The 26,491-nt window shown below is 55.0% G+C and overlaps 1 protein-coding gene and 1 long non-coding RNA gene across 3 annotated transcripts in view; one reads left to right on the top strand and one right to left on the bottom strand.

Moving 5' to 3' along the window:
- The window catches only part of Osbpl5 (oxysterol binding protein-like 5), a 57,358-nt gene that overhangs the window by 4,051 nt on the left and 26,816 nt on the right, over positions 1-26,491 (top strand). The gene's annotated exons all lie outside the window — the stretch shown is intronic.
- Positions 14,615-26,491, bottom strand: part of LOC102015020 — a 14,142-nt gene continuing 2,265 nt past the window's right edge. Inside the window, exons 2-4 of one of the 2 annotated variants that reach the window (XR_001234001.1) lie at positions 26,232-26,294; positions 15,824-16,466; positions 14,615-14,832 (exon numbers count right to left, since the gene is read on the bottom strand). This is a non-coding gene — a long non-coding RNA (uncharacterized LOC102015020). Of the gene's footprint in view, positions 16,467-26,231; positions 26,295-26,491 lie in introns of both variants that reach the window. The other variant, XR_260883.2, reaches the window with a different exon arrangement.

Here is a 26,491-nt window from a genome sequence, read left to right as displayed (position 1 = left end):
CCTGCTTCCTCTGAGATCAAGTGGAAGTGGTGCAAAGGGCCCTGGTGCCCTGTGCCTTTGTCCTTTCCCCCCTTGGCTCACAAGGTGCCCATTCTCAGAGGCTTCTATTCAGGGATGCCCACCCCACCTCCAATATGCAGAGGGTGCATGGCCTTCTAGTCACAGTGGGGTTGATTTGCCCACCTGCTGGGGTAGATATTGTGTGTGGGGAATGGGAGATACCATTCACAGGACTTGGGCCTGAGGTCTGGCTTTGGTGAGAAGCATCTGCAGCTCTACCCCCATTCGCTGGGCTTCTGTGGGACTCTTGCTGCCCAGCTATTAGGGTGAATATGACAGGCTCAGTTGAAGGCCGCGTGTCCTTGGTTCCCATCCGCTGAATTGCAGCCCTGGCAGTAGGAATTCTGTGCACACCTATTGGGGTGAATATGACAAGGGAGTGTAGGTTTAAAAGGACCCTAGCACTCCAGGTAGAGTTCCCAGTCCTGCCAGCAGCCTTAGGGTGTGCCTTGCATGCTTATTGTGAATGCACCTTGGAGAATTGGGGCCTCAGATGAAGGCCTTTAGTATAGTATTCTGCTGGATAGACGTTCTCTGCCTTCCACTCAAAGACCCAAAAGGGGAGTGCCAGGGCTTTTCAAGTCACTCCAGTCAGTGGCCAGTGGCTGGAGCCTCTTCCCCAGGAGGCCAGAGGGCGGAACACCCGAGAGCTGACCAGTGGGCATGGAGAGCAAAGGATAAAAAGACCAGGTTTGGTTTTACAGTTGAGAGGAAGAACTTTACTACCCCACACTCCCTCATCTCCCTCTGTCAGGAAGTCACCCAAATCCAACAGGAATCAAGCCAGCAAGGGCTGGTCCAGGGTGGGGACATGTGACCTTGTTCCTGGAGGGAAGGCCCTGGGTTCCTGTTAGTTTATCCAGGACACTGAAGGGGGCTGCTTAACTTTGGGCTTCCCTCTACCATTGCATTTGGCCACCATCCCAACTGCTGGAACCATAGACACACCCCTCCCCAAGTTTCTTCCAAGCCTTCGGATAGTCCTCAGGGCTCTGGAACCTGGAAGAGACTCACTAGGGCCTGAGCAAAGCAGGGACCAGTGGATTTGAGGCCTGGCCTGGAAAGTGCTTACCCTAGGTACCAGGACCAGGCAGTTTTTTTGCCTCCTGTTCTCCCTTCCCAGTCTGCAACGTGAACCATAGCCAGGCTGTGAGAAGTCCCACGCACTGGGTGAGCATCAGTCATCATATGGGTGACTAGCTGTGCTGGGAGGTAGCTCAGTGGTAGAGTGCTTGCCTAGCATAACTAAGGTCCTGGGTTCGATACCCAGTACTGCAAAAGAAAAAATCAATTCAAACCATATGGGTGACTGGCATAACCCCAGGGGCTCTGCTCAAGGGTTTCCAGACCCCAGCCGTGAGCTCCTCTGACAGGACAGCCCAGGGTCACCTCACCTGCCATCCCCTGAACTTCCCTGGGTGCAGAACTCCCTCTGGGCCTTCTGGGACCTACTCTAATTCTCCACCTCCTCCTCTACTCCTGGGCTTAGTGTTTGTCCCAGACTGCCCTGAGCTGTCTTCTCCATGGGTGGACCTGCTGCTTGTGAAGGAGTAGCAGGTTTGTGGGAGTGGTTAGCTAGTGCCTGGGCTCCTTGAGTCTTTATGTTGTCACCTGTGGAGTTGGGATTGTAGCTTATGGCATCTTATAGTGGAGCAAACCCAGTAAGTTTCTGCCTGGGGTCTAGGGGAACTGAGGTGCTTCCATCTCTGTCCCCTACCACCTGCCCTCTGCCTACTTCCTACCAGCCAGGGCCTTGTTAGTTAGGAACCAGAGGTTCTTAACCCAGGCCCAGATGCTGGGACAGGGATACTAGCATGGAAGCTCCAAGGTGAGCCACGAGTGTAGTGAGAGTCCTCCAGCCCCCTAGACCTTTGCAGTGTGCCCTCTCCTGAGTGGGAACCGGCCTGCAGAAGGCCCAGCAGTTTGGTCTGTGGCTCTGTCTCTGGCCCCTTGGCACTTTCATGCTCTCACCTGTGGCCTCCTTTCTTCGAACTTCCTCAGCTACCCAGGGACCACGAGCTCAAAGGTATCAGTTACTGAGGACTGTGATTGAGGATCCTTGATCCTGGGTTCACAGTGGCCCCTGTTTGAGAAGGGAAGAAATGAGGCTCCAAGAATGACAGCACTGCCCCTCAGTTTCTCCATTACTGAGGTTCCCCCATCCTGGCATTTCCTCCTGCAAGTGGTCTTAGGCCCTGGCAATAGCTCAGAGGGCAACTCAGACCTCAGAGCCCCTGTCTGTTACCTGGAACCCAGCTTCCTGAGATAGTTCATATCTTGAAGATGCACCTAAAGATTTATGAAGAAGAAAATTTTCCACTAATTTTTTAAAAAGTTTGAAAGCTGCAAGACTGAGTGTTTGGAAATCGCTCCCCGTTTCCTCCCTCCCATTGTAACACACCCACATAGAAAGCTAGAAAGAATCCCTTAGTGTTGCTGTAGTACAGGCCTCTGGATCCAGCTTCTGCAGTGGCCTCCAGGTGGCAGTTCCTGGACTGCAGATGCACCTGTTCCTGGAGGTAACACCTACTTCCCACAGGCTCCGCCCCCTGCTCTGAGGCAGTCCTGAGGCCAGGCCAGGGACAAGGACAGACCCAGAAAGCAATGACCACCATGGGCAGCCAGCCTTCTGCTTGTTGCCCATGGCATCCTGTGACCTTTCGGCAGAGGAAGAGAGCAGCCAGCTTTGAAGGGAGCCCTCACCCACGGCTGTGCCCACGCTGGGTTTCCACTTTGGGCCTGGCCCTTGCAGGAGCATGTGGGCCTCCAGCTGCTTTGAGGCCTAGATTCTGTCTCTGAATAGCAGCAGCCATCGGGAAGGGAGATCTCACAAGAGCAGGTCCCGGGTGGCGGGAAGGCAAGGCTCCCAGAGGAGGGTGTTTGGCTGCACAGGCTGGGAGAGTTTATGGGTGACAATGACGTCTTGACCTAGAAGTGTACAAATTCAGCCCCAGTATGGAAATCTGAAGGTGGAATCAGGCCCTGTCCGAGCAGGGCCACCCTTGCTGGTCAGGCAGGCACCCTTTCATGGAAGCTCCTAGGGGAGGGGGCAAAGGTGTTCCTGTTGGTGGCTGGCACTCCAGCAGCAGCTGAGCACAAGTGGCTACCATGTTCAGAGCCTGGTAGACTAGGTGGGTTTTTCCTTTGTCTCATCTTGAAGATCAGAGGAAATTGAGGCACGAAGTCTCCCGCCTGGCTAGGCAGAGTCACCCTCCCTGTTGCCAGGACTGCCTGGTGCTCACTCTGATGTGACTCAGGGTGGCCTGGGCTGGTACCATGCGGCCGCTGACTGAGCACAGGATGAGCCCTGGCTGAACATGGTCGCAACATCCCTGGGACTGGCCGCCACCTGCTTCTCTCTGTCCTCACAGATGTCCTGGCCTGGCCTGAAAAGCCCTTCTTCTGTCCCACCTGGGCACTGACCTGGTATCCACAGGTGTGCGGTGAATTTCAGACATTTGGGGCACTCGACACCCAGGCCCTGGCACACCTCCCCGAGGGCTCCTTACCCCTCACCTGGGGGGAGCCCTGTCTCTTCAGGGTAATCCCTCAGGAGTCTGACTTCGTCCCTTCCTTTCTTCCTTTCTTTAACAGGCTGAGCTCTCCCTGCTGTAGCTGCAGTTCCTTCCAGTCCAGCTAGCAAAGCGCACTCCTTCCGCTGGCTTGGGGACTGTCACCTGTTCTCTTTCCACTGGGTCAGCTGCTGCTTCCTTTTGCTTGGTCTGGGTGTCTTATATTGTAGACCCAGCTTGCTGGATCTTTAGCCAGAATGCCATATGTGCTGGGCTGTGCACACTCCTTGTGACAGTGCCTCTCACTTCCAATCTATGTCTGGGGACTCCCACCCTTGTGGGCTCCATAGAGTGACTGTCCAACCCCATGGATGTGGGCTCCAAAGGAAATCTTCACCCTGAGTGACCTTGAGTTCTAGGCCTCCATTCCCTCCTCTGTGAAATGGGCTATTGTGGTTCTGGCCTCTTAAGCAAGAGCATGAGGCAAACCTGCCGTGGATGCAGGACCCAGCTGGTCCTTGAGCTAAGTAGATGTGACACCAGCTCTCAGGTTAGGGAAGGGCCATTTGCTCTCATTGATGAAAACTTTGATTATGAAATACTGTGAAAGATTTGAACACAAGAACTACACAAAATACCAGAACCAATCTCAGCCTATCAAGTCATCACCAGGGGCCTTATCAAGGTCCTCGTATTTGGTTGTGTTTGCTCTGGGTTGGAGTGAAGTAGAAGGCAGATCCTTGTGGCGCTGTCCCCAAGCCTTACATCTCTCTCCTTCCCAAGGGAGCCGCAGTCCTTGGTTTCCAAGTGAACATTCCCAGGCGTGTTTTTATGCTTTGACTATATATGGGTGACTCCATAAACAGACACAGCCTCCTCTAATTGTGTTACAAATGTTCCGTTCATGTCCTTTCTTACTGTTCATCATTTTAGAGCTGTAGAGATGTTGGAAAAACCATAGTATGCAGCTTTCTGCAGCTTCTTTTGTGTGTGTGGTTGCCAGTGACTATTTCTGTTTGTTTTCTTTGCTTTGTGTACATAAATCAGTTTATCTCCATCCTGTAGAAGGACTTTGAGCTCGTTTCAGTTCTGTCTCTGGAGGGAATTCTGAGGTGAGGCCTTGCTGGGTGTATTGAGGAGATCTGCTGGTGTGTAGGGCACAGCTGGTGGAGTCCTGGGTTCCAGGGGTGTGCTCACAAAACCATGGCCAGGTTCTCTTCTTAGGGTCTGTGCCTGACTGTCTTGGCTGTGGGTCCTCACCTACCAAGTCTATTCTACCCAGCAGGAAGAAGAGCTGCTTCCTCAAATGCATTTCAGTGTCCCCCACGGGGCTCTCAGTGGCTGTTTGTTATTTAAAAACCAAACAACAGACTGGTTCTTGAGTCCTTTGAGCCCAGGAAGATGAAGATGCAACCTCATAGCAGCTCATATGGTCAAGTGTGTGTGAGCGCATGTGTGTGTGTGTGTGTGTTCACTGGAGGCTTCATATCTATGAATGTGAACATGTTCTCAGATGTCACTGGTTCAATCTTGACTATTTTTGTCCTTTTGAGAGCTCTGGCTCCTCCAGACCTGGAGCTGAGCTTTGGAGACCCACTGAGCAGACTACCAGCGATGCATCCAGCCTACCCAGGTCACTTCGGGCTCATGCTGCCAAGTAAACAGGGAAACCTCTCAGACAGATCATCCTGTGTGTACATGGCTAGTGAACCTCTGCCGTCACATCCCACTACTCCGTGGCCATTCTCACCACAGGGCCGCCTGTGTCCATCCCAGCCTCCTGGGCAGGATCCATAGGTCGAGTTGCGTTAGCTGCCTCATCAAGCCACCCTGGGCTTGATGCAGTCCAGCTGAGACCCCTCCAAGGCTACCCTCCTGGAAACCTTTCCTCCTGGGACAGGTGAAGGAGGGGATGCCATTGGTTTTATGCTACTCAGTTCCTAGGTGCGGACCTGTGTATCTCCGACCATGTCCAGGCTAGCCCTCCTCCCCTGTTCTGTGGAATGAGGGTCTTCCCTGAGCTCCACTGCTCCTCCTTCACCAGACACCATCTGCAGAGCCTGATGGGGTGTGCACCTTGTGGTACCCTTGGGCTTAGCGGTAGGGGGCATCTGGAGCCTCTGCTACGCCCGTGGACTTCTTGAGACAGTGCTAGAGGCAGAGGGTGCAATCCCAAGACTCCCAGCTGGGACCAGCATCATCTCAGCTTTGCTCATGGAGCCTCGGCTCTCTTGAGCCATGCCAAGGATCCCAGCACAGCCAAAGGAAAGATGGAAGCTTTTTCCAAGCAGCTAGGGTGGGTATCATGATGGCCCTGGCCACATGGGTCCCTCAGGAGTTTTCCCAACTTGGAACTGGGTCCCCCAACAGCCTGAGCTTTCAGTTGATTTAAACTAGGGCTTGGTGAGTGACCACAGGCAAATAAGTGTCTTCCACCCTGTTTGTTATTTTTAAACTGTGTCTGGTTTTCTGTTTGTTTGCGATCTCAGATGTACAAAGGAACAAACTGTCTCCAGGAGGTGCCTGTCCCCCAGGAGGGGCCATTTATTATCACAGGGGAGCTGCAATAACCCCAGGGAGCACATGGCCCCCAGAGCTCTTTCCTTAGGCCATAGGCAGCTGTCCCAGGCAAGGAGCAACCTGCCAGGAATCAGAGCTCTTAAGTCTTGCAGGGTTCAGTGGAAGTATTTTAAGTGTATTACATGCTCCACTCCTTACAACCTTAAGAAATGAAAGAAAAATAATTTAATGCTTCTCTCGATGATGTGGATCATTACAACAGTTATTTCTGATAATGATTCACATTTTAAGGAAAGGCTTTTAATGACATATCTCTTCTAATCCTTAAAGTAACTCCCTGTAGTAGGTCTGGTTGTTGTCCCTGAGGCTCACAGGTGAAGAAACCTGCCTGGAGTCACCCACCTATACGTGACAGAGCAGGAGTAGACCAGCTCCCGGGGGATGTCTACCTGGTGACGCTGAACTGTGACTCCAGGTGCCTGGGGGAAACTTGTGCTGTGCAGGTCTGCTTGTCCCTCCCTATGCTAAATGGCCCTAGAATCCTTTACTTACACCTCTTGTTGGAGGGATTGTCATTCATCACTTCCTTATTTTAAAAACTTGTTTCTCCTTCTAGCCCACTGCTGTATAGGAAACCAGATGAGTAGGATTTTTAGAAATACAAGCAAACCCACAGTGACCGGGCTCCGAAGAAGGATCCAAGGTTTGTTAAAGTCGGAAGCAAGAGCCCCCCAGTGTAGATAGTTGGTTTCCATCGCCTGCTTTGAGATTCTTTCCCTTCCTGAGCTCATGACGGAGTTCTGCATTCGTAGTCAAAATCCAGTGTATATTGAGCGGTTCCTTCCCATAGTCAATGTGTGTGAAGCAGTTGCTGGAACCCAGCCCTTTCTGAGTGTGGCATGGGCGCCTGCCTTGCTGGGGCTCAGGATGAGGCTTTAGGCATCTGAGCCAGGCCTAGAGACCTTGCATGCCTGGCATGAGGCAGCTGGTGAGCACAGAAAGGAATGGCCGGGATAAACCGCAGACATGGGGGGCGGTCTGATAAAGAGGTTTGGAGGTAGTCAGGACTTGGGGCCCTAGAGATGTATCTAGATGATGAAACCATCAAGTAACAATGAGCTGGTCACCCTGCTTTGAGGCACAGTATTAGTCTGGGTAGGCAGAGGGCCCCACTCTTGGGCACACAGCCTGTGCTGACTTGACAACTAGGTCCCTAGCAGGGTGATGGTCACAAAGTATGCGTCTCACTAGCTCAGTAGGCCAAGTGCCTGTGGTTTTTTGTATTTACATTATTTTATAATAAAAAGAGCTTTTAAAAAGAAGCTCGCAGCTCGTGCTTCTGCTCTGGGTGGGACCCCAGAGGGGAAACCTGTGAAAAACAAAGTCCTGCTCCACCCTCCAGCAAGGGGAACACAGGGCCTGTGGGCAGGAAGGTCACACCTTGGGCAGCTGCTAGGTTTGCAGAGCGTCTTTGTAAATGCTGCAATGTCCACCACCACCTGTGCTGTCATTGTGAGACCTGCTTCTTTAAGTCAGTCCGCTTGCTTTCCCTTAAATGTGTTTCTATCTCAAGGGACAGGTCATTGCTGCAGTTTTGGATCAACATCACTTGTGATGAATGGCAGGTGACTAAAAATATGCCCAGTGAACACAAAAGCTGGCTACATCATAGCCACTAGATGCCCTGCCCACTGAACTCATTTGTCTGCTGTAGACTTTGCCCAGGCCACCCTGCCTTTGCTGCCAGAGAGAGGAGCAGGGCCCGAGGCACAATGAAGACAGGCTCTTGTCCTTTGATATGATCAGAAAGCCAAACGGGGTGCCGAAAAGGGGTTCAATTTTCCCTGTTACAATGATTGGTGAGGCTGCCTGAGCCGCTGGTGTCATTGGGAGATTAGTGACATTCACACATCCAGTCTCACTGGGGCAGAGGAGGACTTCCCAGGGATTGTGAGCACTGCACCTTCTTCAGGAGTGGGCAGAGGAGACAGGCAGCTGTCAAGGTCAGGGATCCTGCATTCAGGGGCTGGGAGAAAGTAACCCTGCCTCAGGGCTACCCAGGTGCCCAGCCCCATATTGCATGTCACCTGGAGACCCCTTCCTGTGCTGTGTCATGGGCTGAGGAGTCTTGTTTTCTCTTGTGCACCTATGACAGCAGCAGGATCCTGGAGGGTCTTGAGAACCAGCCTAAAGGCAAGACGTCACCTGCAGCCCTGGCTTTCTGGGGGTTGTGGGATGAGCCCCAGTTGGTGCATGGGATATAGCTGAGCGTGAGCACAGAGCAGGTCTGCTGGGCGGGCTGTGCAGAATGGTGGCACATCCTGGGGGCTGGGGAAAGGGTGTCTGCTCTCCTTTCATTGGCTCTTCCTTCTCCTAGCTCCACGCCTGGTGCATCAGTGTGCTGGGCCACTGTAGCAGATAACCCCATTTGGGTAGCTAAGACAATAGAACTTCTCTCATGTTTGGGACCAGAGATCTGAGGTCAGGTTGGGCAGGGCTAGGCTTCCTCTGGAGGCCTCCAGGAGGGTCCTTCCTTCCTCTCCCAGCTTCTGGGGCTCCCAGGTCCTGTAGCTCATGGCCACTCCATGTATGGCCTCTTCAGGCCTTACTCCATCTTCAAGTCACCCTCTCCAGTGTCTCTCTCCCCTTCTGTCTCTTACAGGGGTCTGAGGCACTGGATTAGGGCCACCCTGCTGCAGCATGACCTCATTTTAATTACATCTGCAGGGCTTATTCCTAAAGATAGTCACAGTCATAGGTCCTGGGGTTAGAACTTGGACATGCCTTTTTGGGGGGAGACACAATTCATCCATCTACACAAGGATGGGTGTTCAAGCAGTGGTCAAGAACTTCTGCAACTCCCATAGAGATGGCCTGAAAGACGCGCTCGCCTTATCCAGCTGACCAGAACTGGTAGAGAGAAGGGGTGAGGCACTGGGGATTTGGGGTGATGCTTGTGATCATAGTCACCCTTAGGTGTGCGATGGTGATGGGGAGGGGGCTGCCTTATTTTACAGATGAGAAGGTTGAGGCCTGAGGAGCAAGGAGCCACCCAGACTGCCTAGGCGGAGGACAATGAACTGGGAGCGAGGGTGGATTTTAAAAGACTCGTGTGTGTTTCAGTGGATCTGTGTGCATGTGGCCTCTGTGTGTGTCTGTGCATGTTGTCTGTGTGTGCTTATGACCGCATCTGAGTGTGTGTGTGTGTGTGGGTGTGGGTGTGTGTGCAGAAGAGATTGTGAGTGGTCAGGGTGACATAAGTGCTGCCATTGTCAGTGGCACAGCTGCTCTTGTGACCCCAGTCTGTCTTGTGCCATGACTGCCCAAGTCTATGAGACTCAACCTTCTCATCTGTGGATCATTTTGCTGATCCAGAAGCAAGAAAGAGTGCAGGAGACCACCTGCCTTGGGGCCCGCTGTGTGCTGGGCAGGGCCCAGGGCTTTGGAGACTCTATGGTGGGCCGGGCAGTATGAAGCTTCACACCTTGATTGTAAATGGGGAGTCCTGATGGGACCTGCCTCCTCCAAGAGCATGAGAACCAAAGGAGGGTGCAGAGGAGATGAGCAGGGACCTGGTGAGGCCGTGAGTACCTGGTAGGGCACCTCTTCTTTGTGCCTGTGTCCCCAGAGCCTGCAAGGCCATGTCACCCCTGCTCAAGCACCACAGCCCGGAGGCCAAGGAAGCTGGAGGAACAGAGTTCTGGTAACACTGAGGACGAAGGGGGCAATAGTAAGGGGACAACCACACCTGCCTCACCTGTGCTGAGCGTGCTGCAGAGTAGAGACTCCAGGAGGGGGTGTTTCCCCATAAGTAGCCCCCAGGTTCTGCCACATTCCTACCTTAGGGGCCTCCAGCAGAGAGTAGCCCCAGGCATGAGACCAACCAGTCCCACAGGTCCTAGGAGCCAAGGGCAGCTCTGTGCATTTGAAGCAATGACGGGAATAGAGAAAACAGGCTCCTGTCTCCTGTTGTGGGCAGGGGACAGGACGGGACTGGCTCCTGGCCTCATTGAAACCCACGTGTCTCACCTCCTGCAGCACTCAGAGACCGTGAGGTCCTTTTTGTCCTCACAGTTCCTGTACCTCGGACATCTCATTACTTACATCAGCCCAGAGACGGTTCCGCCAGGTGTGTTTTCTAACCATAGAAACAGCACGAGCTCACGGTGGGGATCAGATGAGATAGAGCCCTCTGTGGCCCATGCTGACTTGCAAGCTCCCACTGGTCCTGTTTGTCACAGGGCCCTGTGACTCACTCTCGTCCCATCCTGTGATGATAAACACAGACCTCACCCTGTCTGTGGCCACACTCAGTGTCTTCCTGCCTGTGGACACTGTGGCTACTGTAAGGACACTGTGGAGCACACCCTCTTGTGTGTCCCTTCCCCCAGTGTTAGTTATATGAGATCCTGTCTCCGGAGGCACATCTCTGAGCTGTGTTTACCAACCACACTCCAGGGAGGTCTGTGCTGCCTGCCCACCCTTCCTACCTGGGCTAACACAGGCTGTGTGCTCACGGCAGGGCTGCCCAGGCTGACCCGCAGCCAGAAGCATGAAGGAACAGCCTGACGGGCAGGTCTTGTTGCTGTGGGCTGGCCTCAGGCTGTTGCTGACCCTGCTTCTGTGACTCAGGTCAAATCAAGTTGACCAGCATCGTCAGGAGCTATGCCCAGACCGATACCAGGCTTCAGGGCACAGGGTGAAAGGCACATTCCCTCCTGAGGATTGCAGCTCTCTAGGGGCCTCTGCCAGGGTCTTGACACCTATGCCCTCTGGACCCCTGCACAGCCCTAGCTCCTGACATGGCCAGATGGCTTTAACCTTGGAGCAGGTATCCCATACTGTGGCGTCATAGCCCCAAAATGGCTGCTGAGGCTCAGCTGGCCAGGACCACATCCACCTCTGCTCCTTCTGAGTGAATCACATATGCCTATCATCAGCATGAAAGCAGAGTTCCTGGGATCCCTGTTCTGTCTTCTCTGCTGGGAGTTAGTTAGAAGAGTTGAGTTCATCAAGCACAGCTTTCTGGTTTTGCCTTTGGGAAAACTGAAAGTGAGATGTGATGATGTGGCCGGGCGTGGCCCCGGGAGGCAAAACTAGGCCACTGAAGAGTTGACGAGGCCAGTCTGTGTCCTGAGCACTGGGGAGGACTTCACAGCAGCTGCCAAGACCCTTCTGTGCTCAGCTGAGCCCCTTCTGAAAGCCCCATCCCTGGAGGATACCAGTTGGTATGCAGCGAATGGCACATGGAGATGTCAGTCTGCAGCCAGGATAAGAGGCTTCCCGCTGCCTGTGCACCCCATGTGTGCCCTCTCCCCTGCCCGCTCAGGAGCAGGCTTTATAAAGGCCAGCTCAGCCCCTCCAGACCCTGGGGCTTCCTCAGAATCATTCCACCTGCAGTCCAGGAGCCACCCTCTCCCAGACCCTGGGCCCCGCTGGGTGCCTGGCAGCAGCTCTGCAGTCCTACTGAAGACAGGGAGCTGAAGGTACAGTGGAAACCCAGGTCCAAGAAGGACACCCGAGTCCCCAACCCCAGACACTGTCCCAGCAGCCATGCCTTGGACAGAGCACTCTCCTTCCCCGTGCCTCAGCCTCCCCGCTGCTCAGATATGAATCTCTACCTGCTTTCTCTCTCTTGCTTCCTGACTCTCAAGGGCTTCCCCTGACAACCAGCAAAAGAATCCACTAACAAGACCCCTTTCTACCCTCCCACAAGTGCATCTCCCCTGCACTGAGCTCTGGCCCCTCTAAGGTACTCGTAGGAAAGAGCCCACCCTTTCTTCAAGGATGGCTGGGTGGCAGCAGGTAGCAGCTATGGCATTGCAGCCCCTCTACCCTGCTGCTCTGGAGCCAGTCTAGGAGCTCCCTGGGAGCCCTGCTTATCTGTCTCTGCACCCCAGTGTCTCGAGGGATGGTAACACTGAATGGCAGTGATGGACAGATTCCCTGGCTCCCGGAGGGCTGAGGCCACAGGGTGTCCCCTCAGTGGAAATGCTTCCTCCACAGGCAGAGCGGCACCCACTGACTGGGCTCAGAGCATATTTGTCCACTGACTCCCTTGCCTGGCGGGGGAATTTCCAGGCTAACCCATGACTTTCAGCAACCCCCCCAGCTTCCTCTGGGATAGCCTGGGGAGTGGCATGACCTTCCCAGGGACAAGGTGAAATGAGTGTGTGATGCCATTTGTTGGAACTTGCCGGAACATGAACAGGCCTGTCTCTCATCCAGCCTTGCTGCAGTGCTAGTCCCTGGCTGGCCATGAGGGGAACTGAGCCCCAGGGGAGCCTCTGCCCCACTGGCCAGTGGGTGATGTTGGTGATTTGGAATCAGTGCTTGTGACCTTCTTCTCCTCTGTAAAACATACATATTGTTCTACATGCCCTTCAGTTCCTGCTGGTTGGAATGTGAAGTGTGAGTCTATGTAGTGTCCCTGAGAAGGCAGCCCCTGAGTGCAGGTCCCTGTTCACAGGCTCTAGATGGGAGTAGAACTGCGCCCTGGAAGGGGGACAGGGTAGGCACAGGCTTACCTTACCTCGGAGGTCAGTGCCCTGAGGGAGGTTAGGAGAGGAGGGAAGTGCAAAGGTGGGTAGAGGTGGTGGAAGAGCCACTGGCATCCGCCTGAGCCCTGGGAGCACGCAGGTGCATGCAGCCAGGATGGCTGTCTGGCCAGCAAAGGGGAACACAGTGTAGGGTACCCGTAAAGCTCCCTGTGAGGGGTTGAAGAGTTCCCCTCACCGGTGTGTTCATGTCCTGCTCATGTACCTGTGAATATGACCTCACTTAGAATCAGGTCTCTGCAGGTGTAACTAGGGGTCCTGGAGTGAGATCCTCCTGGATGTTCCTGGCCGACCCTAAATCTGGTGGCTTCTAAGAAGACAAAGGAGAGATCAGAGCACAGAGAATGAATGTCCCATGACCTCAGATGCCAAGCTGGAGAGCTGCAGCCACAGCTCAGGGGCACCTGGAGTCCTGGGACCCAAAAGATGCAGCAGGGACCCTGCCCCAGAGCCTATGAAGGGCGTTCGGCCCGGCGGGTGCTCAACTTTGGATTTCAGGCCTTCAGAACCAGAGAATAAATTTGTGTTGGTTTAAGCCTGTGGTTTGTGGTCCTGTGTTACAGCTGCCCTACAGAAGAAATGCAGCCTCGCTGAGAGAAGCCTCCCAGCTCTCTTCAAAGCTGTCAGCACCAGGGGAGCCTCTGCCCCATTGGCCGGCGGGTGACATTGGTGATTTGGAGTCAGTGCTTATGGCCTGAGGAAGGAACTGTGCCTTCTGCCCACTGGCATGGGGTTCAGGGCAGCTGGGGGGAGGATCTGAGTAGAGTATGATGGGGCGTTGGGGTTGGTCAGTTCTCTAAAGTGTCGCTGGAAACAAAAGGAAAGCAGGGGCAGCAGGCTGTGAGGCCCCAGCCTCAGCACAGCTGTCCAGAAAGCCAGTCCTGAGCTAGGGGACACAGTATCACCCAGGGAGCCCTCACCACCCTACACAGCAGCCTCCTTACTGTGTCTACTGTCACCTTTTCAGCTGTCACATGCCCCTCATGGGTGCATGATAGTGCTTCTTGCTTGGAACTTGTCGTTTCGGAGCGTGACCAGTGTGTCAGCGAACAGACCCAAATTTAGGAGGCTTTCTCACCTAACCCTAGGGTCCCTTTCTCAGCCCCAGTGCCCCTGGGGATTTGGTGCCTGGGGGTCTCCGGACACCTCTCCATGTCTCAGTGCTAGTGACATGGCCAAGCGGCTTTCTGCAGGAGCCAGGTGTCTCTCGTGGTCCCTCATCGACCAACTAACTGTCATAATTGTCCCTCTAGGGCAGTGGTGGCGAACCTATGGCGCGCGTTATTTTTCTTTTAAGACAAAAAATGTTAATGTATGAGGTTTTTTTTTTCCCCTAAACTAAAACCTCAGTGTTCAGGTTTAATTGCAGTGTTGGCACTTTGTGATAAGCAAGTGAGTTTTGGGTGGCGGGTTGGGTGCTGGTCTCTCAAAGATTCCCCATCACTGTTCCGGGGACTCCAGCCTGATGGTGAAGAGGGGCCATGGCCCCTGTCCCAGGAGGCCATAGAGGACTGGGGCTGACCCTGAGGGTGTCCTCGGGGAGGATTGAGGAAGGAGTGATACTTTGCTCGGTCCTTGTGGGTGGGGCTCTGCACTTGTAGGTACCTCCTCTCTGCAGGAGGTGATGCTGAGGGGTTCTGTGGGCTCTGATGAGGAAGGAGGGGTAGAGGCAGAGCCCAGCGAGCAGCACGTGTGGCTGGAGCCGCAGGGCCAGAGCGAGGCAGTGTCCCTCCAGACTCCCAGACATCAACAGAGGGTAGTGTGCTCCAGAGGAGAAGCAAGGATTGAGCCATTCAGGAGATACTCCGGAGTATTCCTCAGTGTCTTCACCATAACTGCTTGGCATTTGGGATGTGGATTTCAGATGCCCACAGGCAGAGGGCAGCCATGTGACACAGGGGTGACCATTATCTCGCCCTATCATTGTCATGGGAAGGATGCTTTCTGGCCCATCCATGAGCAGCCTCCTGCACAAAGCCCTGTGGGGTCCAGGCCCCCAAACCCTCTCACCTTCCCACCAGCCATAATAAACACTCAAAACAGCTTATGAGGAGGCTAGGTCCATTTTGGCTTGTAGTTCAGGGATTTCCGTCCGTGGTCAGCTGGCCCTGTTGCTTGTGGGTCTGTAACAGGTGGCATATTATGGTGGGAGTGTGTGGTGGCGTAAAGGTGCTCACCTCCAGCTGGGACAGGGAGACAAGGAGAGGAAAAAGAAGGGTGGGGTCCCACTGTCTCCTTCCAGGACACATCTGCAACCACCCAGATACCTCTTACCCCACCCACCTCCCGACAGCACCATCAGCTGGGGCCAGGCCGTCAATATGCAGGCCTTTGGAGGACACTTTGGTCCAGCTGTACCACCCTCTGTCAGGATTCCCATCTTTTCCTGGGCAAGTAGAAGAGATAGGAGAGAAGCTGGTGCCCAGGGAGAGCTTTGCAGAGTGGGTCTTCAGCCTGGGGCCTGTCAGGGCTTGTTTGAGTCCCTCACTCCATGGGGATGGCAGAGTGGATGGGCCTACACTGCCATCAGACCAGTGTCAACGTGACTCATTATTACCAGAAAGCTGGACACCCTCCTGTGGCTTTTTTGGGCTGAGGGGTGGGCTTGAGGAGCCAGGAAGCAGAAGGGCCCGTGGCTGGGTCGAGGGGCTTACAGGCTAGCCACTGCATCCCTGAGAACATGCTCACCCTCCTGACTTTCCCTCCTTAGTGGGCTTGAGGGGGGCGGGCCCTGTCCAACTGGCAGGACAGCTTTCCCTTCCAGCAACATGCATGACTTCTGACAGAACCAGTTTGCCCACAAGCCACAGAGAGGGGCAGTGGAGGCTGTAATCCCGGGCTGCCTCCAGCCTGATGAGGTCACAGGACTATCACAGCTGGGTGTCCCCAGGAGTTACAGCCCAGGGGCACACCCATTGCCTCTCTTGCTCAACTCACAGCAGCTTCCCTGCCTGGCCAGTCAGCAGGTGGACAGGTGTGTGCCAGGGACGCGGCCTGGGGCATGTGGCCCCAGAGACCCATTGGCCAAGCAGGCAGAAGCCCAGACAAGCCCTTCCCTATGGGTGAGATGAAATCAACTGGGCCCAGCTATAGGAGCACAAGGCTAATGGGACAGCACACAGTAGGTGCTCAATGGATTGCCTCCTTGAACTGGATTGAGTTGAGATTGATCACCTCTGGTCTTCACAGTCTGGGGTGACCCACTCTGTGGTTCAGTTCAGGGTGCAAGCATGGCTCCTTGTCTTCACAGAGCTCCTGGGTGGGTGGAATTGTTTCTATCTTAGAGATGAAGAGTCCCTTCCATGCAGCTTCAGGAGAATAGGCCACACTGGTCTCACCCGTCTGATTCACTCATGCTTGCCCAGAAGAATTTGGGCAGGACGCTGGATGTGCCCAACTGGAGGAAGATGGCAAGGGGGGTTCTGGAGGTGGCACCTCATGGGCAAGTGGAATGGTGGGGTAGCTTGGCTGCCACTGAGCACTATACCACCAGGCTGCAAAATTGAGTCGTTGGGGTGTTTTCCTGTGTCTCAGTTTCCTCATCTGGAAAATGAGAGGGAGAAAGTCTCGCCTGCAGGACCTTGAGCAATGAGTGAGCAATGAGTGCTGTTGGAGCAGGGAGGGGTACGCATGTGGCAGGGAGGTGGGGCTTCCTGACTGTATGGATTTGTGGCCCAGCAAGTGTCTCCTGTACTGCCTGGGCCTGGTGCTCCCCATAGATGTGGACAGCCCGCTCCTCTGTGGATGATACCAGGACCAGCATTAACAAGTCTTGTGCCCTGGATGACTCAGCTCTGTTGTGCCTCAGTTACTGCATCTGCAAAGGGAAAGAAAGCGGGAAAATGGAGCACTTAGACTCTAGGGATCTTTACTGTTCCCAAGACTTAGGATTCTTCCAGCCTTAGACAGGGTGGGAGGCAGAGGGGAAGGAGGGCTGTTCTGCCTGCTGCCCACCTGCCAGCTCCTTTGGCAAGGGAGGACAAAGTGAGGGTATAGGCCGCTGTGTGGAGAGCTATTGGCTTGTGACACTGACTTTGACAAACCCAGGGAGGGAGCAAGAGAGTTAATTTAATCCCCAGCCCACTGGGTGCTATGTGAGAAACCAAGTCCATTTTGGAAGTCCTGCTCTGAGAACAACCCAGGGGCCATGGAGCTGGATCTGCATGCTGGGATGAGGGGTTTCTGGGGCACACGTTCCCCCCCTCTGCCCTTGCAGGTTTGTGCAAAGGCAGCCAGTCCCAGGTGAGCCCAGGTGACAGGAAGCCTTGGGTAGAGACCTCCAGGGTCCAGGAGCAGCCATGACTGGGAGCTGTGCTTGAGTCCTCAGTGGGGTTCAGAGGTGCAGAGAAGGGGATGCAATGCCACTCTGGGACACACTGGCTGTATAGGCGCACAGGAGCAGGGCTGATGGGGCTGGAGGGTCCCTGGAAACGTGTTAGTCCCAACAGGGTTCAGTTTACCCCTTCTGCCAGCAAAGAGCAGAGGGGTGGCCTCCAGGCCCTTATGCTGCCCTGATCTCAAACCTTGTTCCCTGATGGAGAGAATGGGGCAGGATAGGCAAAGAAAGGATGCTTCATCCTCACTCTGGACAAGGCCAGGGGGCCAACATGTAAAGTCTAAAACCAGTTGGGCATGAAGGAGGAAGTTACAGAATGACCTGAGTTTGGCCTTGGCAGTTAAAGTTCAATTGTTCTAAGCCAAACCTAACATCCATTCCTGTCTCTACTCAGCTGTTCTGGCACCGGAACACTGACACCAGATAGAAAATAAACATGGCGGGAAGTAGATGATGGTGGGGCCTCCTCCCTGTGTGCGGTAGACTCTGCCTGGACTGAGCAGGAAGCCAGGTCTGGGGTGAAACTGGATTGTACTTGCCATGCTGCATCTTCTCCTATCCCTGGCACCGCCAAGGGCCCTTGTGTGCGCATCCAGTGACACGGGTTCCATGGCCCTGTGCAGTCAAGATAGAGATCACTTTGGTTTTCCACCTCTGACAGAGCTACCTCTGGACCTCATTTCCAGACACGGCTCTGGTTTCTCCTAGCAGAGGGGAATGCCCTGTGCCCACCTGCCTACTATCAAATCTTTCTAGGACCCGTGGCCTTGCTACACGCCTTTCTTTAAGTGTTGGTGCTATAATTGCTCACGTTTATTGGCAACCACTCTAAATCCTTCACAAGCCCGATCTCAATTAGTCTGCGTAATAATCCTGTGATTTGGTGCCGTCATCCTCCCACTCAGAGGGAGAAACTGAGGCACAGAGAAGTGGAGAGACAGGTCTGTCACCCACAGTTCCACATCCCTTAGCGCTGTCCTGCTCCATGGCGGGCCCTCACGGAGCCATCAGTGGTGACAGCAGCTGTATTGGGCAGGTTGCCCACTGCATTCAGCAGCTTTCTCATCAGTGAGAAACAATACTTGACACCCACAGGTTAAAGAGGAGAGATGCAATTTGGTTCCCAGTTTGGGGATGCAGTCCACAGTCTGCTGGTTCCAAGGCAGACATGGTGTGGCGGAAGGGCAGAGTGAAGCAGAGAGAGCGGGGAGGAGCCAGGAGGGTGATAAACCCTCCAAGGGCAAACTCCCAGGGACACACCTCTTCCACCATGCCCCACCCCGAACAACACATTCAGCTATGAACTCATCTGTGGATCAGGCTCCTGGTGAGTGCAGAGCCCGTGCTTGAGTCACCTTCCCATAGCCCCACCTCTGAACACGAGACTTTAGAGGGCCTTTCTAAATTTAAACCGTAACACTGACCCTGCATGTGCCTCAGTGTTCTCCGGCATCAGATGAGGGTGATGACAGTTCTACCTGCGGGGGGGCGGGTGAGGATTCAGTGAAACAGCGTGGAGTGAAGCACTGGTGCTCACTTCGTTCTTGTTTTCAGGGTCTTTCTGTAGAAGGCATTGAGTTGAGCCGTCCTGCCAGTGTTCTCAGGGACACACATGCCAGACTGTTTGTCTTCCTTCTGCAGTTTGTGACCCTGCAGGGGGGGCTGCCCTGCTGCAGGAGGAAAGAAGCAACTCCTGAACCCAGTGTGATGGTGAACACTGGCGATGCTAGCACTCTGGGAGGCTGAGGCAGAAGGATCACAAGATCAAGGCCAGCCCAGGCAACTTAGCAACTTATTGAGTTCCTTTGTCAATGTAAGAAATAAAGGAAAAGGCTGGAGGTATAGCTCAGTACACAGGCATGAGGTTCAATGGCCACTACAACATGCATGCACGCGCGCGTGCACACACAAACACACACACACAGCTCAGTGTATAGGCTCCAGATTCAATGGCCAGTACAACACACACACACACACACACACACACACACACACGCACATGTGCACTCTTGAAAAAGACAGATGTAGAGGGAGAGGAGGGGAGAGAAGGAAAGGGAAGGGGTGAGGTGACTTCACGGTGTCTAGCAGCCACCTGACCCAGATCCTCTGGCAGTGCTTAGCTCATGTCACTCACACCAGCAGACCAGCCATGGAGCCAGCCACAGCCCCATCTGGGAAAGCAGGGGGACCCCTCATCTTTCCTTGCTCCCCCAGGCGCTGGCCCAGCCTGGCTTGGCTATACCCCAGAGGCCACGATACCCCTGGATGGAAGTGGCTGCCCCAGCATCTTAGATTCTAAGGAGGTGTGAGGTGTGGGCAGCAGGTGTCTCTGTGACCTCTGGTGTCAGAAACAAGGCTCTCGCGGCCAGCTGGGAGAGGGAGCTGGGACAACCTAGCTCCCTAAGCATCCTGACCTCCCTAGGTCCTCAGTAGCTTCTCTCTGACTAGGGGGCCGTGAGGCTGGGCCCAATGCTGCCAAGGCCGTGAGCACCCAGAGACCACATGACTCCCAAGGGCCTCCCAGGAAGAAAGGACCTGCAGCTTTTCCTGGGCTGTGAGCACCAGTTTTCACTTTCCTGGACAGTGATCCTGATCTGAGAAGCCCCATCCTGTCTGAGCTCACCTGATCCCACATCAGGTGTCAGAGAAGCTGAATGTCCCTGCCTGCAGGTGGCCCCACCCTGGTCTTTCCAGAGAGCCTCCCTGAGGCCGGCCCTTCCTCCACCTCACAGAGCTAAAACCAGTCTGGCCAGGGAGGCTGCTCTAGACTTATCCTCTCCCTCCTCCTGATGGCTTAGTCTCTGCTAATGCAGCTCAAGATGGTGGTTAACTGTTGGAGACCTGGGCCAGATTCTCCTCTGTAGAGGGATCCCCCTGGCAGTGGTGCGGCTTGGTGGACCCCTGCCTGCACCTACCCCTACAGTGCCGGGTGGGAGAGTGAACATTCTCATGAGACCTCTTCTGCAGCAGGGCGGCCACCCCTGCAGCCTACTGGGAGCTGTGGGGAAGTTTGTGACTCTGGCCTTGGCTGTCCCACACACAGAGTGCTAGCCATAGGCCTGACTTTTAGTAACCTGCCCAGACTGCACCTTCCAGGGAAACTGGTCATTGTCCCTCTGTGGTGACCTCTCCCCAGAGAGCAAGGCCTCCCTGGGGCAAGGCATGCTGGGAATGAAGGGAGACTGCTGTTCCTTCCTGTCCCCATATACCTAAGGGCAGTTGCTGGGGCTGGGCACCTTCAGCTCAATCCCACCCTGCAGAGGCCACTCCTCTTGGTCCCAGCATGGCCTCCACCTTTTAGGCTATGGTCATCCTGACAGCCTCTCCTTCCCTCATGCCCTCTGCAGGCAGTAGGTGACTCCACAGGATGTGGGTGATGAGTACAGCAGGAACCCTCAGAGCTGATGCCCAGACCCCATGATTCTTGGCCCAAGTCCCTGGCTCCTCTGTCCTCCAGCCCCTGTCCTCTCCCTCTGTGCTGCTGGCTGCACATGTTGTCAGGGGCTGGAGCACCCACCTGCCTTCTGCTCTGGCTGCTCCAAACCACCCCAGGTCACCTGAGCAGGAGCAGCTGCAGGAGAACCCTGTGGGAGTCAGCAGTGGGAAGGACTAAAGCCAGAGGATTCTGTTAGAATGTGTAGCTTGCTCGAGCCTGCAAACACCCTCTTGGAATCAGCAATGGCCTGCTGTCCCTGCCCCAAGCCCTGGAGCCTTGGGCTCTCTGACCCTGCTGGGGAGGAAGTGGCATAGGTCCAGGGTTAGCTCCACAACCCTTGTCTCCTACAGTCTTCATGTGGTGTGTCCTCTGTCCCATGGCTACTCTGCATCCAGGAAGACAAATCAGGCCAGGCGAGCAAATCCAGCCCTGGGCTCCAGTACAGTCTCCTGGCTTTGCTGGTCAACCAGACCACCGAGCCACTTCTCCTCTGTTCCCCTACCTTGAGAGGCCAGTGACTTATGAGTGGAATGGCGTGTCAGGCATGGAGTGGGAGAGTAGGATGTGCAGTACCGGGCATATAGAGGGCCTGAAGGGTTAAGCGGGGAGCGTCTTTTCTGGAAGTGGGCATCAGTTGCCCCCAGAACCCAGGTCTTTGGTTTCTGTATCTTTAAAACATGATGGTTATACGCACTCCCCACCTTGTGGGTACTGCAGGCATCACATCAGATCAGATAGACCTTGGGGAAAGGCCTGGTGACTTCCAGGGTCCATCAGCTTAGCAGAGGGATTGGAAGAGCCCAGCTGCTGCACCAGGGTGTACATCAAGGGAATCCAAAGAGGCTGCTGCTCCTCCTCCAGGGCTGCTTACACTGCTGTTTGAGCCCAGACCATCAGTCCAGCCAGGAGACAGCAGCCTGTGTCGGATGAGGACGTCGAGGCTCAGCATGGCTGATCTCAGAGTGGTATGGGGTCCCTGCCTCCAGTGGCCCAGGCTTCGGGATGCACTGACCCAAGTCACTCCCCTGGACCTCCCAAGCCTACCTTGCCGGCTCCTAAAGCCCCCAGAGCTTTGCCACCTAGCAAGTTTACACATGAAAGTCCAGGTCTCCCTTCAGTGAGGAGGGGCAGGCAGGACCCGCCAGGAGTCACATCTGGCCTGGCCACCAGGCTCAGGTTCCTCAGACTGGCTGGGTGTGGTTTTCAGAGGAAATGGTGAGTGGGTGTGTCAGGCTGGCTGACCGCCTGCGAAGGGCCGCTGAGGATGCAGAAAAGCACTGTCACTGAGGAGGCCAGGTGGATGAGTGCCAGGGTTGGGCTGGGCCAGGCCCACAGGCACATGACAACTGAGTCAGCCTGAAGGACACCCAGGCACGGCCGACACCACTCTCAGAGCAGGGCAGACCACTTTCCTACCTCTCTCGGCTCAGCCACTCTATGGCCAAGTCTCGGAAGTCTCCCAGGGAAGCCCCACTCCCACCTCCACTATCAGGAGCCTGGCCCTCTTGTGTTCTACTCTGGCTCCTCAGCTGTGTCCAAAGTACAAGGGGGACTTGCGACTGGAAGCTGTGTTCCCTCCAGGCCTGGCTTGATCCACAGGAACTTAGACCAGTTATTTACTTGAAGGCCTCAGTTTCTGTATCAAAATATGATGGTGATACCCAGTCCCTGCCTTGTGGGTGCTGGAAGCGTCTTTGAAGGGCCATCAGCTCAGCAGAGGGACTGGAAGAACATGCCAGGGGGCTGCAGAGTGCTCCCCTGGGCTGCTTGCACTGCCCAGTTTGAGTCCAGACTGTCAGTCTGCCTGGAGACAGTTGCCTGGCATGTTTCTGATGTTTGCCCTCAGAGTGAGGCATGTGATAGTCTCTGTGGGGTGGCTCAGGAGATGAGCAGTTTCCTCTCAGCAGGGTCCTCCGAGATACAGGGATTGGGACCTTAGCAAGGTTTTGGAATACAATTATATGGTGTTGGCGTGGTGGCTACTGTCCTTTTAACCAATGGCTACTACTCGCGTTTAAAGGTGACTACTCTCCTTTAACTGATGCTTTTACTGTTTTATTAAACTGATGGCTGCTAGAGCCTGTTCTTTCACTGAAGGCTGCTGTCCTTTCTTGGGACCTGCTGACGTCTCTGTCAGGTTTCAGAGAGTCAAGCATGTAGTGGAGCACTGCTCAGTTTGAGCCCAGACCATCAGTCCAGCCAGGAGACAGCAACCTGTGTCGGAAGGCTGGAAGCCCCCTACCTAGTGGCCAGTGTGATTTTAGAGATTTTTTTTACCCATAGCCTTTAAGGAGAATCCATTGAGTTCAGGCAGGACTCTCAGCATAGGCACTGGCCAGTTGAGAGCCACAGCAACCAAAGCTTCACTTTTCCCCTGGAACACTTACCTGCCTCCCCTCCACCCCACACTGGGCTGTAGGTAAGAAAGCTACCTGGGCACTGTGGGCACTAGGGACGGCCTCTACCAGCTGCCACAGGCACCTCCCTCCCCACTCTGCATGTCCTATTACAAATGGGCCGAGGGATGGAAGTGGCTAGCAGAGGCCACCCAGGCATTAGGGGAGCCCTTTCCCTGGCTCTGGTCCCCAGACCCCCAAGAGACAACAGGGAGGAATGTGGTCTGAATCATCTGCACTTGAGCACACACAGGTGGCATGCCAAGTGAGTCGTGGACTCTGCTTGTTCCTTCTCAGAGGCTTAGCCAAGCCTGGCCCAGATGACTCCATTGTGGTCTCCTGTGTGGCCCTGATAAAACACATGACCTTGCTTACAAGGATCTCATTCTTGTGGCTCAAGGGTGGGTGTCTATCTGGCCGTGGCAGGAGGGCTGAGTGTTAAGGCCAAATCCCTGCTGAGAAAGCAGTTGGAGGGAAGGAGGTGCTGCAGGTCGGCTCTGGGTGGGTGTCGCAGCTGGCGTGGGCTCCATGTCTATTCTCCAGGTGTTGCTGCCAACCAGCCAGCTTTAAGCTGGGATCAGAGAGGTTGTCCCCAGATGCCCAGACACAGAGACACAGCACTGAGCCTGACCTGTCCCTGCCTTATCTGCTCGGGTGGCAACATCACCTCTTATGCCCCTGACAGGAAACAGAGTCTAAGGAGCCTGCTCAAGCCTGCACTGAGGGTACAGGAGTGCAGTCAGAGCTGACCCCTGTCCTGCTGTCAGTGTCCCCTCCTCAACTCCGGAGGCCCTTGAAGCTCAACAGGGTAGGAGGGAATGAGAAGCCCTGGGGACAGGGACCAGGAGGTGCCGTGGTCAGTGAGAAGGGTGGCTAGGTGGTAGGTCCCAGCAGGGGTGGGTTCTGCAGGGTAGTGTGTCCAGGCCATGCTGCCCCAGTAGTGACCATGTGGATATATCTTGCTTGTGGCCTATTAGAGCAGCAGAAGCTCAGAAGCTCTGGGCACTGTCCTGTGGCTGACAGTGCTTGTGAGAGCCCACATGCTATCAGCCCTGGGCATACTGCAGCCCTAGGTGCAGGCTGGGGCCGGGGTTCAGGAGTGGGCCTGGGAGCAGATGCCAAGGTCTCAGGAGGCCTCTCGGAGGCTATCACCATCCCTGCCCTGCCTGGAAACTGCCACCTTGCCAAGCAGGGCTGCAGGAAGTGCTGTTGCCTGCTGCCATGGGCTCAGTCTCTGTCGACTTGTTCTCAGCCCCACAGGACCCTGCCTGACTTCAGCAGGATCTCCCAAGCCCCCTTGCTAGCTGTTGACTAGTCTGCTCTGGAAATGCTGCATTGGCACCTATAGATGCCTAGCCCAGCTGGAGTTCAAGTAGTCTACATCAGCCAGGGTATACCCCACAAAGGAAGCCCAGCTCAGGAGGGGTCTTGCATGGTTCACAGTAATACCTAGGCAGGCCAGCCACTCCTGGGTTCAGAAAGCCAGGAAAAGCTGTCAGGGAGGAAGGGGCCAGGTCTCCAAGGAAGGGAAGAGCCCACTAAGGGCTGGATAGAAGCAAAGGCAGAGCTCAGAACCCTGGGTAGAGAGAAGAGAGGTGTGGAGGTCAGCCAGGGAAGGTACTCACCTTGTCCCCGAGTCAACCCCCAAGCTGAATAAAACCTGCACTCCTAAGGCAAGGCCCTGAAGGTAGTGCTCAAGGGTATGTGCACCTAGCAATGGGACACTTGTCAGCGGAGGATGCCAGGGCTCATCCTGGTCCCACTCTAGTGACTGGCAAGAGACAAAGCTTCCTTAGGCCTTCCAGGAAGGGCATCTGACTGTACCCTGTCTCCAGCAATGGGTAGCAGGAGGCATCAAGTGGCTTTGTTGCCTGTAGATTTTGTTGCTGAGCTCCAGGCCTGCAAATCTTCCTCCTCCCCAGGCCTGGGCCAGAGTTGGGCAGTGCCATCATATATATCTGCCCCATCCTGCTGCCTCCTGGCTGGGCCTGCAGTGAAAGTAGCCCTTGGGACTGAGGGCTCTAGGCTCTGGCCCCACTGAGCCAAAATCTTACTTTTATGTCTGTACCACCCTCAGCTTCTCCCGGCCCGTGAGGACACACAGGGCTGTCCACCCACGTGCTGAGCCAGGGACAGTCTCCTCCAGCCTCGCTCTGGGCTCCTTCCTCCTTGCCACCCTCCTGCACTTGGACTTTAGGATCAAAGCGCAGGGGTGGCTGCAGCTGAATGTAGAGACAGCACCATGTGTCAGTGGCAAGAGAGGGTGTTGGCAGCTGTAGGTGAGGACCTGCTGTGTACATACACTGAGAAACTGCGAGGCTGGGAGGTGGCATTGCTGGCCCCATTTGTCACAGAGCACAGTGGGGCAGCCCATGTAGTGGCCTTTGGTGGCCTCAGACAGGCAGAATCCAAGGCCAGAGAGTTCACCAGGAGCCCTTGGCAGCTGAAGCCTGGGCAGGGGGCTTCCCAGCAGACAGTACAGCTAGAGGTAGGCAGCACACCTGTTTTGAGTTACCCAGCATTAGTGGGACCCTAGGTCACTGCTGCCACAACCAGTAGTCTGTCTTTTCATCCACCTGTCTTTCCTTCTCTCCTTTCCTCCTCCTGTCCACCCTCCCTTCCTTCTCCCCTTCTTCTCTAGGACCCTCAGCTTCTAGGGGAAGGACAGCTGTAGGCCCAGCCCAGCTGTCTGCAGCCTCTCAGAGTGCCGGACGCCCCCTGCCTGCCAACACATAGAGGGTGAAGCCTCATTCTTCAGCACTTCAGGTGCTCTGCACGTTATACCTGACATAGCACCTGGTGTGGCCACCAGCCAGGAACAGGAATCTCACCTGGGTTCCTGGAGACACTGTCTCCAAGAAATAGCCCTGGTCATTTCTTGGAGGACTCTCCTCTGAGCTGGAGATCAGAGGGCCCAACATGAAAGGCACAGGAAGCCCAGGATTAGGGGCCCTGTGCTTGCTCCATGGTGGGGGAGGGGGTAGTACTTACAGCCTTGGGTCCCGCCCCTTGAGCTCATCACCCCAGAAACGCCCACTGCTTGTCCTGCTCTAAGTGCTGAGACACAAGGAGTTTTAACAAAGAATAAAGAAATGCCAGTGTGAGCTTCCAAAGCCCCCAGTGCTATGTGGAGAATGTGCATGGTGCAGCCTGAGCTGGGCCCTCCCGGTGGTGTGGAATCCCACAAGACTCCGCCTTGGGAGATGTGGGCGAGGGGCATTCCGGAAGGGAGAAGGGTCCTGTGGAGGCCATGGCAAGAATGGGCTCGGCACTTTGGAGGACCAGAAAGGGGGCCAGTGTGGCCGGAGCCGAGTGGGTGAGAGGGGTTAAGGTGAGGGTGGAGGATGCTGGGTCATGGAGGGGTTGGGACAAGGAGACAGGGACTGGATTGCATTCCAAATGACCTGGATTTACCTTTGAGATGAACACCCTGGCTTGGAGGTGTCTGTTCATGTCAGCAGTCAATCCTTTGAACACCTGATAAGTTTGAGTTTGGGGTGAATAGGAGGGAAGAGAAACCAGGTTAATCAGCTGACTGGCTATAAAGATGCAGGGAGAGAGGGAAGAAGGGAGGAAGGAAGAACAAGAGTGTTGGAGGATAGATGGATGGATGGATGGATAGATGGATGGGTGGGTGGGTGGATGAGTGGATGGGTGGGTGGGTGGATGGGTGG

Source organism: Chinchilla lanigera, unplaced genomic scaffold (assembly GCF_000276665.1).
Source record: "Chinchilla lanigera isolate Chin_1 unplaced genomic scaffold, ChiLan1.0 scaffold00021, whole genome shotgun sequence".
In the NCBI taxonomy this organism is placed as follows: Eukaryota; Metazoa; Chordata; class Mammalia; order Rodentia; family Chinchillidae; genus Chinchilla; species Chinchilla lanigera.
The sequence above is the reverse complement of the archived record's forward strand: the minus strand, read 5'-3'. Positions and strand labels throughout refer to the sequence as shown.